The following is a 22,592-nucleotide window of genomic DNA, read 5'->3' as shown; positions in this document are numbered from 1 at the left end:
TTTTCCAATCCATTTCCCTGAAGTAAAGTCTATCCTTGATGTTGAGGTATGTTTCTTGGATGCAGCAGAAGGATGGATCTTGTTTCCACATCCATTCTGTTAATCTGTGCCTTTTTATTGGGGAATTGTGATCATTGATGCTGAGAGATATCAATGACCAATGATTGTTGATTCCTGTTATTTTGTTTTTGTTATCTTATGGTGGTGATGGTGGTAGTGGTGGTATGTGAGTGCTTCCCTTCTTTTGATTTTGCTGATGTGCTCAGGAAGTATTTCTTCCCTGAGTTTTCATTGTTATATTCTTATATTCTTTCTGTCTTGTCAAAATTGATGTTCCCTGAGCCTTGGGAGTGGGAGGCTTAATATAGACATCCCATTTAAGGCTGGACACTCATTCTCTTTTTCACAGCATTTTACCCAGCCACACACCTTAGCAATGACTTCTGTCCATTGCAAAATGAAGCTTCTACCTTCCTTCTCCAGGGATCCCAGTGACTTTGCCTGACTCTGCCTTCCATGCACATTCCCCAGCCCAACATATCTGGTCAGACTTGGGTGGGACACAGAATTGACATCATACATCAAATGGACTTAACAGATATGAACAGAATATTCTCCCCAGACACCAAAGAGTAGACATTCTACTCATCAGTTCATGGAAGCTTCTCTTCATTTTAAAGAGTTCACACTTGGAGACAAAAATCACATCTTTAAACATTCAAAAAGATTGAAATAACTCTGGCATCTTATTTGAATATAAGGCAATAAAACTTAAAATGCACAGCAAACAAATCTTTAGCAAACATACAAACCCATGGAGATGAAATAACTCATAAATTAGTGATGGACAGGTGAAATAAATCAAGATAAAAATAAAAATTTCCTGTACCTAAGTGAAAATGAAGACACAATACAACAAAACATCTAGGACACACTGAAAGCAGTCCTACAAGGGAAATTTATAACTCCAATTGCCTACAGTAAAATATCAGTAAGAGCACAAATAAAGACTTAATGACACAACCCAAAAAAATTATAAAAACAAGAATAAACCAAATTTAAAAAATTACTCAAAGGAAGAAATAATAAAAATCATAGCAGACATTAATGAATTATAAACAAAGAAAACAATACAAAGAATCAACAAATCTAAGAGCTGGTTATTTGAAAAAATAAACTATAGCAGGAATTGTTAGAAGATCATATTAATAAAAACAAACCTGGAGCCAGGTATTGGGGTAAACACTGAAAGATCAGAGAGACAGAACAAGGCACAGCTAACCTCACCTTGCCAACTTCTCAGCTGCTCCTGTTTCCTCAGACTGAAAGCCTCTGGGTCCTCATCCAAATGGATCTCAGTTAAACTGCTGCTAAAAGCTTAACCAGGTTCTAGTTCCTGGTCCCCATGCCTTATATACCTTTCTGCTTCTTGCTATCACTTCCTGGGATTAAAGGTGTATGCCTGGCTATTTCCAATGTGGCTTTGAACTCTCAGACATCTAGATGGATCTCTGCCTAGCTTCTATATCTAGTAGCTGTTCTGTTCTCTGATCCCAAATAAATTTATTAGGGTACACAATATATTGGGGAACATAATATCACCACAATAAACAAGACTGACAGAACCTTGGCCCAACTCAGCAAAAGAAAGAGAGGATTCACATTAACAGAATCAGAAATGAACATGAAAACATTATAAGAGACATTAAAGAAATCCAGAATATCATTAAAGAGTTACATTAAAAACCTGTACTCCATTTATTTGGAAAACCTAAAAGATATGGACAAGTTTATAGATTCAGCTAAACCAATAAAATTAAACCAAGATGTCAACAACCTAAACACATGCAGGACAAATGAAAAGATTGAAATGCTAATATAAAGCCTTCCAGCTAAAACATATCCAGGGCCAGATCAATTCAGAGCATAATTCTTCCGACATTCAAAGAAGATCTACAGTAGGTCCTTTTTAAACTATTCAAACAATTAGAAATGAAATAACCACTCCCAGCAGCCCCAGGTACAGGCCAGCAGGCCACAGTCCTGTAGGCAGGCCTGACCGACATCCTCCCATCAGACCCTGTAATCTATAAGCCCCACTTTGTCCCCCAAAACCAAAACACACCCATCCCCAGAGACTGTAGCTGCTCCCTGAGACACAGACACAGCCAGCTCTGATTGGACCACGAGGTAAAAGACTGTTCTCCTAGCCCATCACCCTAGCCTCTAGGCCTTAGTCCCAGGGGCACAAACCATGCCACCATACCTCCCACCCATTGCAGCCCCAGTTGCAGGTCAGCGAGCAAGACTCTTGCAGGCAGGCCTGATCACTAACCCCATCAGACCCTGTAATACTCAAGCCCCACTCAATCCCCCAAACCCATCCATTCCCCAAGACTTCACTTGCTCACTAACGCATAGACTCTGCCAGCTCTAATTGGACCAAGAGTGGCTCCCTGAGACACAGACACGCTTTGCACTAATTGAGGAAGAAATGGGTAGATGCCTGTGAAAGAATACATTCAACAACACAAAGAACAATATGGCACCACCATAACCTAGAAGTTCTACTACAGCAAGACCTGAACATCCCAATGTAAAAGAAGCAGAAGAAAACAACCTTAAAAATGACTTTATGAAGATGACAGAGGCCTTCAAACAGGAAATGAAAAATTCCCTTAAAGAAATCAAGGAAAAGACAATTAAAAATTGGAAGAAATCAATGAACCCCTTAAAGAAAGTCAAGAAAACCAAGAAAAAGCTATCAAACAGGTGAAGGAAACAGTTTAAGACTGGAAAACTGAAATAGAGGCAATAAAGAAGACACAAACCAAGGGAACACTAGAAATGGAAAATGTGAGTAAATGAACAGGAACTACATATGCAAGCATAACCAACAGAATGTGAGAGATGGAAGAGCAGATCAAAGACCTCAATATAAAACCAGTTATACTAAACCTGATAGAAGAGAAAGTAGGGAGTACTCTTGAATGCATTGGCACAGTAGACCACTTTCTAAATATAGCACCAACAGCACAGACACTGAGAGCAACAATTAATAAATGGGACCTCCTGAAACTGAGAAGCTTCTGCAAAGCAAAGGACACAATAAATAACACAAAATGATAGCCTACAGAATAGAAAAAGTTCTTCACCCACCCCACATCTGACAGAGGGCTGATCTCCAGAATATATAAAAAAAAACTCAAGAAACTAGACATCAAAACAACAATCCAATTAAAAAGTGGGCGATAGAGCTAAACAGAGAATTCTAAAAGGAAGAATTTCAAATAGTTGAAAGACATTTAAGGAATTGCTCAGCATCCTTAGTCATAAGGAAGATGTAAATCAAAATGACTCTGAGATATCAACTTACACCTGTCAGAATGGCTAAGAACAAAAGTACTGCAGACAGCTTAGTTGGAGATGATGTGGAGCATGGGGAACATTCCTCCACTGTTGGTAGGAGTGCAAACTTGTATAGCCACTTTAGAAATCAATATGGCTACTTCTTGGAAAATTGGGAATCAATCTAACTCATGACACAGTGATACCACTTTTGGGCATATATTCAAGGGATTCTCAACCATACCACAAGGATCCTTGCTTACCTATTTAATAGCAGCATTATTCATAATAGCTAGAACTTGGAAACAACCTAGATTCCTCTCAACAGAAGAATGGATAAATAAAATATGGTACATATACACATTGGAGTATTACTGAGCTGTAAAAAAACAATGACATCATGAAATTTGCAGGCTAATGGATGGAACTAGAAAATATCATGAGTGAGGTAACCCAGACACAGAAATACAAACATGGTATGTACTCACTCATAAGTGGATACTAGATGTAAAGCAAAAGATAATCAGACTACAGCCCACAGCTCCAGAGACGCTAGGAAACAAGGAGGATCCTAAGAGGGATGTATCGATTGCCCTGGGAAGGAGAAACAGAGGAGATCTCCCTGAGTAAATTGGGACAAGATGTGGCAATAGAGGGGAGGGGATTGAGAATGAGAACATGAGGAAATGGGATGGTTGAACTAGGGGAGGGATGGAGTCAAGAGCAATGAAAGAAATACCATGAACTTCAGACACAGAGCCCAGAGGTCCCTGATGTGAAACTGACCTGAAAGCCTCCTCCATTAGGACTAGCTTTCATGGTACTAAAAGGTCCCTTGAAAGCTTCCAAAGGAATGAAGGGAGGCAACCAACTACCAAGCTATAATGTCAAAGAATCATAAAAAAGACCAGTGCTGTGGGATGGTCTGTATGTCAAATCTGTTGCTCTGATTGGTCAATAAATAAAACACTGATTGGCCAGTGGACAGGCAGGAAGTAAGTGGGACAAGGAGAGAGGAGAATTCTGGGAAGCGGAAGGCTGAGGCAGACACTGCCAGCCACCACCATGACCAGCAGCATGTGAAGATGCCAGTAAGCCACCAGCCACATGGCAAGGTATAGATTTATGGAAATGGATTAATTTAAGCTATAAGAACAGTTGGCAAGAAGCCTGTACGGCCATACAGTTTGTATGCAATATAAGTCTCTGTGTTTATTGGTTGGGTCTGAGAGGCTGTGGGACTGGCAGGTGACAAAGATTTGTCCTGACTGTGGGCAAGGCAGGAAAACTCTAGCTACAGACCAGTATGCCATGAGAACTATAAGGGTACAGTAATGGTCAGCATACCCTGGTGGTAGCAAACAGCTGTCTAAATGGACCTAAGACCTGTACAACAAGAAGGAAAACATTCCTGGTACTGAAAAATCTAACCAGGTACTCAGGGCTAGTGAAGTCATGGATATTGAAAAAGAACCTACAATTGCCACTTTACAAATACAGCATAACCTCTAACCAAACTCTAAATATTTGTTCTTATACCCACAGATAAGTGTAGTCCTCACCCCTCATCAAAGAAATCTTTCTTTGCAACAGACAGAGACAACTACAGAGAACCACAACCACACAAAATGCAGAGCTGTGGGGCTCAGTCCCAATTGATACACCTACAAAACAACTCCTTCACCCAAGGCTAAAGGATCATTGCCAAAAAGGAACTGAAAAGAGTGTGAGAGCCAGAAAATCATGGAGTTTGCTATAAGATTGTGTCTCCTATTAATGACAGAAGCTATACTCTTAAAATCTCACCAACATGACTGCCTAATATATGAGCTGAACAGGGACAATAGCAATAAACATGCTATTGTGAATGTGGGAAAGCCCACAAAGGTCCCAATCCTACAGAAAAAGCAACAAGCAATGAAGGAACACTGAGAGCAAGAGAAATAGTCTTCCCCTGGAAAGAGCATGCCAATTGGTCATCCAATACCAAATGTTTAGCCCTTAAACATATATATGAGTAATATTATGCTGACTGAGAAGTTTATATTTAGTAATATTTATGTATATACATACAAATATATGCCTGCAATTAATGAAAAAGAAGAGGCCCTGCATTTGAAACAAGGAGAGGTATATGGGACTGTATGGAGGGAGAAAAGGGGAAGAAGAAATGGTTGTAATGATAATTCCCTAAAATTAAAAGATAAAATTAATTTAAAAAAATAAAAAGCATCTCTGATCAAGGTTGAGCAAAGCCCAGGTGTACGACTATAAACTTAAGTATTTAGGAGGTAATTTGACAGCATTACCATTTACTAAAATAATAGTAGCAAGTTCAACCTAGGGCCTATAATAGCCCTAGCCATGGGCTCTTGAGCTAGATAACAGTACCAGGCATGAAATCCCCTCCTGTGAGGTTAGTAACCTATAACAGTCATGTCACTAATGCACCAGTGGGCACATTTTCTCTGACAGGTTGGTATTACAGCATTCAGGGTCTAGTACTGGGTAAGATGATTAAGGTAAAGGAGACTTCTCCCTCAGCTGACTGAATAATACCTACCAACACTGGCTAGCCAGTGGAGAGGAAGTTTCACAGTCCATTTGACTTGGATTTCTCTATGTCTGTAGCCAAATTATTCAGCAATAGAGTCACATCATGCAGTTATGGAGGATAACTAAGGCCAGTGTGCTTTTTTTTAAAATTTTTATTTTATTTTACAATACTATTCAGTTCTACATAACAGCCACAGATTCCCTTGTTCTCCCCATTCCTGTCCCCCTCCCCTTCCCCCCAGCCCAACCCCCATTCCCACCTCCTCCAAATCAAGGCCTCTCCCGAGGGCTGAGATCGACCTGATAGACTCAGTCCAGGCAGGTCCAGTCCCCTCCTCCCAGATTGAGCCAAGTGTCCCTGCATAAGTCCCAGGTTTCAAACAGCCAACTCATGCAATGAGCCCAGGACCTGGTACCACTGCCTAGATGCCTCCCAAACAGATCAAACCAATCAACTGTCTCAAAGGGCGAGGGTTGAGGGAAAGAGAGCGGGAGATCCCACCTGGATCAAGAACAGAGAAGGAGAACAAGGAATAGGAGACCATGGTAAATGAAGACCACATGAGAAAAGGAAGAAACAAAGAGCTAAAGAGGCCCACAGAAATCCACAAAGATACCCCCACAAAAGACTGCTGGCAATGGCCGAGAGACAGCCAGGACTGACCTACTCTGGTGATGGGATGGCCAAACACCCTAATAGTTGTGCCAGAAACCCCACCCAAGGACTGAGGAATATGGATGCAGACATCCACAGCTAGGCCCCAGGTGGAGCGCCGGGAGTCTAATTAGTGAGAAAGAGGAGGGTTTATATGAGCGAGAATTGTTGAAACCAAGGTTGGATAAAGCACAGGGACAAATAGCCAAACGAATGGAAACACATGAACTATGAACCAAAGGCCGAGGGGCCCCCAACTGGATCAGGCCAGTGTGCTTTTTTAAAGCCTCTAGACAGGAACTGTTTTAGAATGGGCATGTAAGATTGTCTAACAAATCAAATGAGAGAGGAAGTATGCTTTTCTAGCAGCAGTTGATTCATTCTTACCAAAAGGTAATGTCTGATGTCAAAGAACGTACAAACTAAGCATACATTGTACAAAGTAAGCCTGGGTTATCCTATTTTATTTGAAAAATTAACAGATTTATCAAGAGGACTGAGTAACCACAAGGAAGACTCTCTCTAACAAAAATTCAGACAATTTAAAGATCAAAGGATTAAGGAGGAGTAGGATGATGCCTTTGTGAGTAAAACCTTTGCTACAAAACTATAGAGGCCTCAGTTGGAACCCACATGAAGCCAGGTATGATGATACATGTCTATAATCCCAATGCTCGTACTTTGAGATAACAGGCAGACAGGAACACAGGTCATCAAGCCTGATGACACAGGAAGTGATTAACAAAGTGTCACCATTTCAAATCAGACTGAAGGCAAGGAGTCCTCTGACCTCCACATGACAGAAATGCACAAACATTCATACACCTATCATACATATGAAAATGCTAAGAACTGTATAATACCTTGAACATATAAAATGAAAGGACTTCAAAACAATATATTTTAAAAGAAAGTAAAAAAATTGTCATTATTACAAGAAAAATTTGTCTGAAAATTGGTAATTAAAATTTAATAGCTATAATATTTATCAATATACATAAAGCCCTGGGTTCCATCCCTAGGACCACAAAATATAACTATAAATACAAAAGAATAGTTGAAGAGATAACCATTTATATTATCTTTCTAGTAGAAATGATACTTCATAGTAATCTAAAACATAGATACAGTAGACTTCTCCTATTCCTGTATGAATTTCACAAAATAAATAAAATAAATAAATAAAAATAAATCATTTGAAAAATGCTAATGGTTGTACACATTTGCACTCCCACCACCAGTGGAGGAGCATTCCCTTTGCTCCGCATCTTATCCAACATAGATTGTCATTAATGTTTTTAATCATACACTGTCATTAGTGTGGATCTCGGCATCTGCCTCCATCAGTCACTGGACAAAGGCTCTATGATGACAGCTAGGTTATTCGCTAGACTGGTCACCAGAGTAGACCACTCCAGGTACCCTCTGGACCACTGCCAGCAAACCAAGGTGGGGTCATTCTTGTGGTTTCCTGAGAGCCTCCCCAGCACCCTGCCTCTTCCTATTCCCATAATGTCCTCATCTATCATGGTATCTTCCTCCCTGCCCTCCCACTCTGTTCCTGTTCCAGCTTGACCCTCCCATTTCCCTATGTTCTCATCCCCCACTCCTTGCCCTCTGCCACCCCCCCACACACACCCAGTCTGCTCATGTAGATCTCATCTACTTCTCCTACACAGGGTCATCCATGTGCCCCTCATAGGTTCTTTCGCTGTTAGCTAGCCTCTCTGGAGTTGTGGGGTGCAGTCTGGCCATCCCTTTCCTCACGTCTAGTGTCCACATATGAGTGAGTACATACTATGTTTGTCCTTCTGAGTCTGGGTTACCTCACTCAAGATGATATTTTCTAGTTCCATCCATTTGACTGCAATTTTCATGATATTGTTTTTACTGCTGAGTAGTAATCCATTGTGTATATGTGCCATATTCTCTTAATCCATTCTTCAGTTGAGGGGCATCTAGGTTGTTTCCAGGTTCTTGCTATTATGAATAATGCTGATATGAACATAGTTGAGCATGTGTTCTTGTAGTAAGATTGAGCATTCCTTGGGTATATGCGCAAGAGTGGTATAACTGGGTCTTGAGGAAGACTTATTCCCAATTTCTGAGAAACCGCCATACTGATTTCCAGAGTGGCTGTACAAGTTTGCATTCCCACCAGCAATGGAGAAGTGTTCCCCTTTCTCCACATCATCTCCAACATAAGCTGTCTTCAGTGTTTTTGATCTTAGCCATTCTGACAGGTATAAGGTGGTATCTCAGAGTTGTTTTGATTTGCATTTCTCTGATGACTAAGAATGTTGGAAAAAAAGAAGAATAAAAAGTCTTAGAGAAATGGCTCATTTGTTAAGAGCACTAACTGCTCTTGCAGAGGATACAGTTTTGGTTCCCAGAACCTACATGTCTTACAACCACCCATAATTGCAGTTCCAAGGGATCACGCGCCCTCTTTTGACCTCCAAGGGCATCAGACATGCCCTCTTTTGACTTCCGAGGGCATCAGACACACACAGTGCACATATTTGCTTGCAGCAACACACACACATACTTAAAAATATAATTAGGCATAGGGGGAACATGCCTTTAATCCCATTACTAAAGAGGCAGAGGTAGGTGGATTTTTGTGAGGAGAAAAAGTGTCATGTTGTCCTGCTGCACATAAACCTGCCTCACATTCATATAATATTCAAAGTGCTGGAGTATATAGGAGGTCAAGAACTGACTAGTGTTGGGACTCACCCTGGAGAAGCAGCTTTCATGAGTCTCCCACACTGGGGTGCAGGTTTTTCAGCAATATGGCTGTCCAAGATTACCTACCCATGCTCTTATTGAAAAAAAAATCCCTCAATGTTTCACCAAGATAGACTTGGACAGAATCATTTCTTTGGCCTGTCAATGCCCTATCTGGAGTGAATAGACATTATTTTGTGTCTCCCCAGGAAAAGTCATGCACAGGTACCCTTTACTGAAATTGAAAATACTAAGTGAAGATTGGATTTAGACATATAAATCAAAAGTTCTCTTTTGGACATATTAAGTTACAGAATCCCATTATATGACCAAGAGGCTATACTAATAGGCAGTTTAATGTGTGTGCCTGGATTTCTGAGGGTAAGTAATATCTAGACATATATTTTGAAAGCCACCAAAGCAAAAACTTGTTTTTGAAAAAGAGTAGATATCAATTAGTACTTGAATAATTGAATGACTGTTCAAACATGATTTTTATATCTATAGCCCTACACAGATTTTTGAGTGAAGATAATGGTATTTCTAGTTTTGATAACTTTATTATTAATTATATAATGGTATCTCAAATAAACAGAAGCAATTTGCCTACATTCAAAGTATTCAGGACAGAACTAAGGAAAGATGAAAGACACCCATACAAACCTTACCAATAAATTTCAAGACAGCCACAGGGAAGAAGCAAAAACACATCTACAAATTGAACAGTAACCCACTTTAAATATCTTATCATAATTTCATAACTTCAGTATCTTTTTACAGAATAATTATGGAGGACTGTTTAGGATTTTGAAGTCCTTTTAGTTCAATAATTCTCCATCTTTGTTGCATATTAGAGAATCCTCTGGGGGAACTTTTAAACTACTTAAGTCAATACCCAGAGATGCTAATTTAGTTTGTCTCAGCCAAGGAGACACCCCAGGTGGTCCAAATGTGCAGCAGAGCAATAAACCATGTTTTACTACAAAATGGCACTCTGGCCAAAAATGTTCCTTATGATAGCATGAGGTCAGTGATGTACATGTGAGGCAATAACACACAACAAACATGTTTGGCTTCTGTTAAACACAAAAGAAAAGGTTTAAAAAAATTAAATTGCTAGCTAGCAAGGAAGACTCAAAGTGGGACTCATGGATCGCCCTGGGAAGGGGAAATAGATGAAATCTCTATGAGTGAACTGGGGGTGAGGGGTAGGCAATGGAGGGTAGGGGATGGGGGATGAGAACATACGGGAATGGGATGGTCAAGCTGGAACAGGAATGGAGTGGGAAAGCAATGAAAGATACCATGATGGAGGGAGATATCATGGGGATATAGATAAATCTGGTGCTAGGGAAGTTGCCAGGAATCCACAAGGATGACCCCAGCTTGGACTACTAGAAATAGTGGAGAAAGTGCCCTAACTGAACTGGCTTGTCCCAGTGATCAGATTGGTGAATACCCTAACTGCCATCACAGAGCTTTTCTCCAATAACTGATGGAGGCAGATGCAGAGATTCACAGTCAAACAACAGGCAGAGCTCCAGGAGTCCAATCAAAGAGAGGGAAGAGGAATTCTATGAGCAAGTGCATCAGGATCATTGTGGGGAAACCTGCAGAGATGACCAAACCAAACTAGTGAGAACTCATGAAAGTTGGATCATTGGCTGTGGAGCCTGCAATGGACTGGACTAGGCCCTCTGCACAGTGAGACAAATGCGTAGCTTGATCTGCCTCGGGGGGGGGGGGGGCGGATAGCAATAGAATCAGAATCCATCCCTGATGCATGAGCTGGCTTTTTGGAGCCCACTACCTATGATGAAACACCTCATGCAGCCTTGAAGCAGGGTGAAGGGGGCTTGGATTTGCCTCTCCTGGATATGCCTCCCCATCAGAGGCCTTGCCTTCTTGTGTGGGGGAGTGGAGGGTGGTAGGGGGTGACAGGCTGGGGGTGGGAGGAGGGAAGAGGGGATTTTTGATTGGTGTGTAAAAAGAATGAAAAATTTTTCTTAAAAAAATTAAATTGCTAAGGGTTAATTGAATCAGTTATATCTATAGAGAGGTTGTTTTTTTTCCTGTGTATCTATGTCAGAGGTGTGTGTGTGTGTGTGTGTGTGTGTGTGTGTGTACAGGTGTGTAGAAGTGTGTACAGGTGTGCATGTGTTTGGAGGCCAGAGGCTGATGCTAAGTGCCCTCTTTGGTTGCTTTTGGCCTTACATATTGAGTCATGGTCTCTCACTTGAACCCAGAGTTTACAGACTCAACTAGTCTAGCTAGCACCATACCCCAAGGATCTTATCTATGGCTCCTAAGCACTGAGGTTACAGGTGGGTTTTCATGCCTACCTAGCATTTATACTGGTGCTGGAGATGCAAACTCAGGTACTCATGCTTGTACAACAAGCACCTAACTGACTAAGTGATCTCCCTAGCCCTACGGTCAGTTTTTGAACATTTAGAAAAAAATGGTAAACTTTTTTGTCATGTTAAAAATGAATGATGAGATACTGAGGGTGTGGCTCAGTGATAGAGAAAATGACTAGCATATGCAAGGTCCTGGTTCAATCCCTGACATGGCAGGAAAATTAGCTCAAAAGCAGACTACATGCTTAGTATGTACAGGCCCTGGGTTCTAAACCAGAACCATATTACAAAACAAAAATAGTTGAAATTTAACACATTTTTTTGAGACAGGCCCTAGCTGGCCTCAAACTCACTATGTAACTGATAACTTTGAATATGTGATCATTCTGCTTCTACCTCTTCATTGCTGGGATTATATGTATGTGCACCGTTCTCAGTTTATGTAGCCCTAAGTAGACGCTAAGTAGGATGCTCTACCAACTGAGCCACATCCCCAGCCCTTGAGACTCTATTATCCAAATAGCTAAATAAAATATTGTAGCTAACAATAAAATGAGCATAAAAGTTAAGTCCAGGTATGGTGACTTACACTTGTAATGTTAACACCTGAATGGCTGAGGTAAGCAAATTCAAAAATTCAAGGCCAGTCTAAGCTACATGGTGAGTGCTAAGCTAATCTAGGCTACAATGTTAATCTGAAGAAGAGAAGGAAATTAAGATGCAAAAGATAGATGGGTAACATTAATTTCAAGAGGAAAGGTGGCCTGAATTTTAGAATATTTTTGTACATTAGTGTGAGTGTATCTATATGTATGCCTGTGCACTTGCGAAGCTAAGAAAACAACTTGCAGGATTCAGTTGTCTTTTTCCACAATGTGGGTTTGGGGAGTCAAATTCAGTTTGTCCATCTTTGCCCCAAGCACCTTTGTCACTCAGCCATCTCACTGACGCCAAATTTTAGAGTATGTTTTAGAGATACATAGTTTCAAGTCTTTCTCAACATATAATACAATAATGAATTGTTGCTCCGTAGCACATATGTATGAAAGTGCTTAATAAAACCCACAGTTAGCATGTTAAATTAAAAATGTAATAGAAATCATAACACCAAGAAACTTACTTTTAATAAATAGTTGAGAATTACATTTAGACAACATCTTGTCATCTTTTTGGATTAAAAGTGGCAGAAAATAGTTCAAAAGTTTATTCCTCAGAATTAGGTAAGCAGTTTAAATATTAGTTTATCAGGGAAATTTAATTGATGATAAAAGTGAAATTTTAAATCAGTGGAAAAGGGTGGCTTCACAATTTAGTTAGCTAAAGTGCCTGTCTCATAAATTAGTGGGAAACAGGCAATTTTTAAATAAATTGCTTAAGAAAAAAGCTAAAAATTTAGAAAATACACTGAGTTAAATTCCTATATCATACATGTTCAAATAATAAACTATTCATGAAATGAAAATATGGATACAGAAAATGAAATTTCCATTTCACTGAAGAGTAATTTTTAACCTTTATTTTTATTTTTTGTGTATGCCTGTTGTGTGGCACTTTTATCTTGGATATGACTGACAATAGTCTAGTTGGACTTAAAGCTCACTCAACAAGAGGGAATTTATACCTGTACTATAAACTTATCCAACTACACTTGGCTGAAGAGGTCATAGACCCAAGAGAAGAACCTTCTATTGCATTTTCCCTAAGCCAATACAATTTATAATTTATAATTGTATTCTAAATATTTCTCTTTATATCCACACGTACATACAGTCTCAGCCCTCATCAAAGATGCCTCTTTTTAGCAACATATGGAGCCTACTACAGAGATCCATAACTGGTGAAAATGAAGAGAGTAAATGATTTTAAGATGACCGATTTCAACAGATACACCTTCAATACAGCCCCTACACATAAGGCTCAGGAAAAACCTCAGAAAGGGGGGCAAAAAGATTGTAAGATCTAGAGGCCCAGGATGTCTGCTGTTAAATAGCATCCCCTAGACATTACAGGGAACCAGCACTCATGAATTCACAATAATATAGTTGTCTGAACAAGATCACCATAAGGACAGCACCAGTTGACATGTCAACATGGACAAGGGAAATTCTAAAGTATCCCATCCCTAGATGAAGGTAGTCAATGGCAGCAGAGAAAGAGAGAATCAGTTTCTTGCAGGGATGAACTCCCATATAGGTTGTTCAATCCCAGGTGCTCAGCCCCTGACACATGTACATAAAAGCAAAGGTGGAGTCAGTAATATATATATATATATATATATATATATATATATATATATATATATATATATATGTGTGTGTGTGTGTGTGTGTGTGTGTGTGTGTGTGGTTTGCATGTATGTGTACATGTATGTGCATGTATGTGTAATGTATATGTATATACATACAACAAAAATATTAAAGGAGAAATCATGAATTGAGGGAATAGAAGATGGAGGAGAATCTCCTACTGACACTTTGCTAGACAAGAATAATTCCTAATTGGATTCTAAGATTTTTTTTCTCTTGTTGACAGGTAAGTATAGCTCTCAATCCTCATCAAAGAACCTTATTTTTACAGCAGATAGTGGGGAAAAGCTGCAAGTGGTCAAAATGCAGAGAACTGACTTTAGTATGCTCAGCCCCAACAGATAAATCTACAACATAACCTGCATAAAAAGCTCAGGAACATTGCATAAGAGGGGGCAGAAAGATTGTAAGAGTCAGATGACCATGAATCTCCTAGAAATAGTAGGGAAGCTGCACTCATGATGCTTAAACAAAATAATATCAAGTTTTTTAACTGGGATGTCCTACACAAGAATGCTCACAGAATACCCATAATTAGGGCTTTTCAGCTTTAAAATGTCATTCCCAAATCAGTAGCACTACAGATAAAGTCTGAAATCTAGCTTTTTTGGGCTTCTTAGTCTTGAAAAGTTTTCAAAAGCCCAATCGGAGATTCCTTGTACAAAGTTCTAGCAATATTGAAATCTTCTTATAACACTTAGGTGTGAACTTCCACTTTAATACTGGCTGCAAGAACTACTTTTGGTTGCTCAGGATATATTCAAAAGGTAAGTGTGTCAATGTACTTTCCTAGTTTGTTTCTGCCTGTTAACATATTTTTGGTGCATGAAACTGGAAAAATGGCAAAGTGGCATGTTAAATACCATACACACACACACACACACACACACACACACACACACACACACACACATCTTATAACACTTTTTAAAATACTTCATCTTGATGAAATAAATAGCAACAATGAAAACAAAAGACAGTTCTAGCAAAGGAAGGTAAAAAGAACACATCAGGTCAGCTGTTAGTCTTGATGCATTTATATAAATGATCAGGTAAGGATAGATGAGACTAGCAAATGCTTTCCTAAAAAATTAAAGCAGAGGGAACACTCCCAAAATATTTTAGGAATTCAGAATTATCCTCTAAGCTGAAACAAGCAAGGATACTAGAAGACAAACATCACAACAAAATACCTAATAAATATATGTACAAAAATGTTCATTGAAACACCAAATTGAATTAAACAGCACATTAAAATACCCATACACCATCATGAATGATCTATTTAACATTTATAGAATTTTGCACCCAACAAATGCAGAAAAGTACATTCTAGTTAAACACAGGTAACATTTCTCAAGATATCCTGGGCCACGTGCAAATTGTAGTATATGTTAAAAACTAGAAATCAGACAAGATTTATTTTCTGAATACAAGAGAATTTGTTTGAACATCAATAATAAGATGTATCAGAAAAGTGTACATATTTAAAAATTAAAAATAACTTCTAAATACACCTTTTATTAAAGAAGAAACTTTTAAAGAAATTGAAAATATTTTGAATTATATGATGAAAATAAAACTATATTAAAATACATATATCTCTAAAGCAGTGTTTAGAAGAAAACTTGCAGTTATATAATGCTGATACCTTAACATAGAATTAAAACCTAACAATTAATATGGTGACTAAAAACTAAAAATAAAACAAGAAAGTAATGTAACAAAAAAATAGAATAATAAAAGTTAAGAGGCTAAGAGATAGCTCAGTGGATAAGAACGCTTGCTTTTGTAAAGGACATAGAGTTCAGTTCCCAAAACCCATATGGAGGTTCACAGCTCTCTGTAACTTCCTTTTCTGGCCTCCCTGAATACCATGTTAACATGATACATACACATGCAGCATAAATTTTAGGAATCAAAAATTCATGCCAGCACTGCAGATTAAAGAAATAATAAGATAATAATTGAATAACAATATATTACAGATATGCTGACAAAATGAACCATATGAAATGAGACACAACACTTGAAAATACAATTTACAATTTATGAAACCTAACAGATATTTCAAATCTGAATAGTGTTCTAATTAGCTTTCTGCTGCAATGATCCAACACTGACCAAAGCAACCTGGTGAGGAAATGTATAATTTCAGCTTAAAGAATACAGTTCTTCATCAAGAAAAGTCAGGACAGCAACTCAAAACCAGAACCTAGAGGCAAGAACTGAAATAGGCACCATGTAGAAATGCTGCTCATTGGCTCAGCCAGCCTTCTTATATAACTTATATAAACCAAGATCACCTACCCAGGGGTGGTACCACCTATATTGGACTCAGTCCTCCCCATCAATTATTAATAAAAAAGATTCTCCACAGACATTGATCCCCACAGGCCAATCTAATGGAGGCAATTCTTCAACTGAGGTTCCTTCTTTTCTGGTGATTGAAGTTCGCATTGCTAATACCAGCACAAATAGATTTATATCTTTTAAAGTAAATTCTAAACTTTACTACAAAGAGAACTGAAGGCTAGGGGTATGACTCAGTGGTAGTGCTTGCCTAGCATATACAAAGCCCTAGGTTCCATCCCAAGTATTAGACAAAATAGAGAACTGAAGAGAAGTCTTTCTTTGATATGAATCATATCAAAGACTACAGAAGGAATCAGAGAAATCTTATATAAAGTCTTCCATAAAAATATAAAATAAGAAGATAGGCACTTCTTAATTCAGTGTATAAGGCCAAATTTCCCTTGACAGTAAAACCTCTATATTTGCACTGCTTGTCTATGAATTCCAAACCAATTTGGATAACCCCATGTAAACTCTGAAATCAATGTAATTTCTCCAGCTTAAGCTAGTGCTCTGAAAGAAACTACAAGGCATTTGGTCATGATATTTGACATTACCAGAAAACTACCAAAGGGGGTGGGGAAAGATAGAAAGAAAACTATCAAAGGAAACAGTAGTGATATCACTTCATGGCTTTCCCATAATTTAAGCATTTATTTAGTTTTAAAGAAATTACCCTCAACAACAGTCCTATTAGAAAGTATCATCCTCACAAAGGTTCTGGAAATTGGTGTAAAAGTTGATGTATTTTCTTACTCTTTTGTAAAATTACACATAATCAACTCTCAAACTAGCTTATGAACAATGCCTGTCACATGCAAATCAACTTGAAACATCAGAAATAAGTTATGTGTATATCCTATTGTCCTAGCTTGGTTTGCTTGATATATGTCACAACCAAAGCCAGTTTGGAAAGGAAAGGGTTTATTTTGTATTACAGTTTATAGTTGTAATAAAGAGAGGTCAGGACAGGAACTCAAGGCAGGAGCCTGGAGGAAGGAACTGAAGCATAGAGCATAGAAGAACATAGCTTGCTAGCTTGCTCCACAAGGCATGCTCAGCCTGTTTTCTTACACAACTCAGAACCACTTGCCCATGGATGATACCATCCACAGTATGCTGGGACTTCCTATATCAATTCTGATTATTTAACGGCCTACAGGGCAGTCAGACAGAGGCATTTTCTCAATTTGGGGTTTCTCTTCCTAGATAACTCTAATTTGTCCTATGTAATTTTAAGTCCTAAGTCATACAAGAAGAATTCCAACAACAACAAACCTCCCTCCTAAATAAGTGATAGGTCTTGGTCTTTATCAATGAATAACTCTACTTCAGCAAAAAACAGTTATGCCATAAGTATCAGTAAAAACTCACAAGTGGGTACCCACTGCTCTAAGATATCAAAATTGTACTTTAACTGTATAAAGAAAAAAGATTTCAAAAGAGTATTCTGTATATATTGACAAGAGGTCCATACTATAGGAGAAAAGAAGATATATAGGCTCATCAAACTGTTTATGGCTTACTGTTGATTTGATAATGTAAGGAAATATGATTCTGAATATTTTTCCTTGCTTAACTTTTGAGCATAACTATGTGAGAGGCTTACCAAGAAGCAGGTAGAAAATGTTTGTCAAGAAGCAAAAAGGTGTGTGCGTGAAAGTTTATTTCAGCAGAGCTATTTCCTTTTTTTTGTTTCTGAAGATGTTTTAAATTCAGACAAAAATAACACTGCCTAGAATTCTAACCTTTCAAAAAGAAGTTGTCAGAAATTTCTTTGCCAAAATTGTATGTATACAAATAGATAGATGAGGCAATTTTTGAAGGAGTTTATCACCAATACATAATATACAGTTTAGGTAATATACAATGTCAGTTACCCTGATTTAATTATTACATAATATAAGTATGTATTAAACTACCACATTGTATACCTATACTATAGTTTAGTTGTTGAATGTCCTCAAAAGTCCAAGTCTCAAATTTTTGGTTTCTAAGGTGGGGTTATTGGGAAGAGTAGTAGGAAGTCATATCTATGGTAATATTTTATTTGTGCTGAAATATGATTTTATTTGTATGTTAATAAATAAAGTTGCCTGGGGGTCAGAGCTAAGAACAAGCCATTTAGCAGAAGTCTGGCAGTGGTAGCACACACCCTTAATCTGATCACATGGCAGGCAGAGTCTGTGTGTTCAAGGACATAGCCACCTTGGAGACACATGCCTTTAATCTCAATACCAACCATAGAGACCTGGAGGTCTATATAGACAGGCAGTGATGAGGAGGTCATGTGGTTGGGACTACAACCAATGAGAAGGCAGAACAGAAAGTCAATAAAAATACAGACACACAGGAAGTAGGTCTCTTTCCGAGGGGAAGGATGACAGTGACAGCGAGGGGTAAGAAGGTGGTCTTAGCTCTTGGCTGCTGCTCAATCTCTGGGCTTTTAACTCTGCATTTGGCTCTGTGTTTCTTATTTAATAAGACCTGTCAGAATTACATCTACACATATTTTTGGAGGCAAAACCATCATCTCTGGCCTCTGCTTCCTGGGTCATGATGTGTTTTTATTTCAACATGTTTTTCCTGACATTGTCATTGAAAACCCTCACCAAAGGCACAAAAAATTCTAGCTACCTGATCTTGGACTAGAACCTCCAGAACCATGAAATAACTTGTTAACATGTGAACCTGCCTTCTGACCATATTTACTGGTTCAGAAGAGGATACCTGACAAAAGTCGGGCTAATTAATGGTTCCCTTATGAGTTTTTGTTTAGCAATTGAAAAGCATATATTTTCTAACAGCTGAAGTTATAAGAAATATACAACTGTGAAATGATATGTGGTTGGGTTTGGCTCATTTGGGTGAAGATGGTATGAAGGAAAAAAAGAGAGGTAACATATGAAAGAGAAGACTCAAGGGTAAAGACCATTCCCAAAGTCCATTTCAATCATATTCTTCCCTTGTTCCTTCTTTGACCCCCATCATAACATTCTTTCAGTTAGTTTCTATTTTTGAAACAAGTTCAAGTTGGGTTTCGGTTCCTTATTTTCAAAAACATTTTAACACTCAGAGAAGAAAATATTAAATGCAAAACAAATATGTGAATTACCATTCATATATTTTATTTACCACCAATTTTAACATACACTGCAATAATTACAGCAAAAAATTGTTGGAAATAAAATTATTCAATTCTTCATATCTAAATTTAATAAAGATTCTATCCTTAATGTAAAACATTGAATCTTTTTCTAGAAACAAGAGAAGTCACACTGGTATAAAAAAGGAATGTGGATAAGAAGAATATGTGTCTTTAGAGGAGAATATGACACTTATAAGTGGAAAATAGCCCTTACTCCTCTCTGTCAAAGGAGGAGCCTGATATATTCCTGTCCCTAAAACTAAAGTTGAGCCAGGCATGAGAGTGCATGCCTTTAATTCCAGCGCTTGGGAGGCAGAGGCAGATGGATCTCTTTGAATTTGAGGCCAGTCTGGTCTACAGAGTGAGTTACAGGACAGCCAGAGCTGCACAGTCAGACCTGTCTCAAAAAAATAAAAAAGGATGCAAGAGGAAGCAAGATTAGTAATACATTCTGAAAGAGAGATCTAAAGTATTAAGAGATGGTACCACAATACAAACAGGTAGAAAATATGCAAGGAACACTCTTGGATAAGTTCTCCAACCTCAAAAGATGTATAAAAACTAGAATATATACATGTCATCAGAATTGGTCATGTGAATATTTTGTCTATGAAAAAGTACAATGTAAGAAAAGTGAATATGAGAAAAGAAGCATGAGGTCACCAGCCAAAAGATGGAGCTAAAATTTTCACAAGCTGAAAAATGCCTGAAAGCTGAAAGAAGTTCTTAGAACTGAGTGCTTCTCTAGCAGGAAGACAGGGATGCCACCAATCAATTCATGCCACAGATGACAGACTGATGCACATACAGGACTACCACTTCCTCTCCTTACCATCAAAAGTATCATTGCTCATGTACACAAAAAAGCAGTAAGAACTGCAGTGAGGAAGACAATCAGCTTTTCACTGGCAAACATAAGATAAAGCACCTGCTTTGATATTTGCACACTCATGGTTATAACTTTACTATTGACAATAGCCAGGAAATGAAACCAGTCTAGATATCTATCAACAAATGAATGGAAAAAGAAAATGAGGTACATTCATACAATGGAATTTATGCAGCCATAAAGAAAATCCAATCAAATCCTGAGACTGGAGAACTGGATGAGTGGTTAAGAGCACATGCTGCTCTTCTAGGGTACCTGAGTTTGGTTTATAGCAGTCACATCTGGCAATTTACAACCAACTATAATTCCACTTCAAAGGGATCCAACACCCTCTGTCCTCTGCAGGCAACTGCACACACATGGTACATATAAACTCACACAAGTATGACAAACGCATAAATAAAAATAATAAAAAATGTTTAAGAAAAAATCAAATCATGATAATCATACGAAAATGTATGCAAATGGAAATCATCATGTTAAGTGAAACAACCCAGATTCAGAAAGACAAAATTCTGCATTTTTCTCTCAAATGTGAAATTTGAATTTAAAATTATATGTATGTATTCATATATTTATATATTCATGTTTATAGACAACGAAATTGGGGATCATGAGATGGGAGGAAAAGATCTTAACAGAGATAGAAAATAGAAAGGGTAATGGAATACATCTGATAATAAAATAGAATAAGGGTCTACCAAGCAGAAGGAAAGGAACCAGCCAAATCAGAAGTGAGGGGGGGGGACTGAAGAGGGCAGTGTGAGAGAGAAGCAAATGACAATGGAGTATGACACATATATATGAATATATCATAACATATCCATTGGTTTGTATGCTAGTCTATTAATTTTTTAAAAAGCATCTATAGAAAACATGCTTTATTGAGTAAAAATTTTAGTGCTAGGAGTAGGATACCTCCCTACAAGTTACTAGTCAGGGATGCCCAGACACCCCCAAAACAACACAGGTTATTGTCATTGCTCTTAGTTACCAATCATAGCTAGATGAGGAAACCCTATTGCTGAAGACACAAAACATTTCAGTTCTGAGACATGTGAAATTAAGCTGGAACTGATCTGGAAATTTCATCCCTGCTGGCTAGCTTTCATCATGCTAAAGGATGCCATGCAGGCTGCTGGTAGAGAAGTCAACAGTCTTACTCAGTTGTTGACTCTGCATTATACACTACTGACACGCCAAGCAATCTGTGTTTACTGGTGTAAAAGTGATATAGGAGTAACCAATTATTTTCTGATTGGATCTGAGGCCTGCTCTACAGAAAGGAATTTACACCTTTTGCCAAATAAAAAGGTTGAAAGGCCACAGCTGCGGATGTCATGGGGTCTAGGAGGATCCTTACTCCTGTTGTTTTGGTAAATTGACATGTTGTCAAACTAACTTCTAACTATGTTTATACACATAAATTTATGCTGTTCTCAACATTGGTTTGAGAAACTTCGTTTTTTAGTGAATAGCAGTCAACACAGAGACTCATACCTAAGCTCAGCAGTATGCTCACCCCTAAATTAGACATTTCTATCACCCCACACACAAATGCTGAAGGAATGTTGTAGAAGAGAGGGCAGATATAATGCAATAGCCATGCAATCAGCACTAATTGGAATCAGTGGGTTTTAAAAACAAAAAGAGGACATGACTGGGGGTGGTGGTGTTAGGAGGGTCCAAAGGGAGTAGGAAGGAGGAATTGAGTTGGATATGATAAACATATACTCTATACATTTATGAAACTGTGATAACATTATACATACTGGACAGGTTGTATTTATGTATTTAGGTTATATATCTAAAAACAATTAAAGAAATAGATGCCATGAATGAGAGAAACCAAGGACGTGTGTGTGGGGAGTTAGAGGGAGGAAAGGAAAGAGGAATGTGGTATAATTATATAATTTCAAAACAATAAAATTTAAAAAGTTAACTACAAAAGCATCTATTTTATTTTTTTTCTTTTCCAAAGAAAACAGCACAGAAATGACACCAGAACCATATATCTATCTATTTGTTATATATTCAGGAAAATAGATGTTATTTTAAAAAAATAAGGAGGCCAATTACAAATATATGCAGCCGGGTGGTGGTGGCGCACGCCTTTAGTCCCAGCACTTGGGAGGCAGAGGCAGGCGGATCTCTGAGTTCGAGGCCAGCCTGGTCTACCAAGTGAGTTCCAGGAAAGGCGCAAAACTGCACAGAGAAACCCTGTCTCGAAAAACCAAAAAAAATA

This window comes from Peromyscus maniculatus, chromosome X, assembly GCF_049852395.1.
Source record: "Peromyscus maniculatus bairdii isolate BWxNUB_F1_BW_parent chromosome X, HU_Pman_BW_mat_3.1, whole genome shotgun sequence".
NCBI classification, from domain to species: Eukaryota; Metazoa; Chordata; class Mammalia; order Rodentia; family Cricetidae; genus Peromyscus; species Peromyscus maniculatus.
This window is presented reverse-complemented; position numbering follows the sequence as displayed.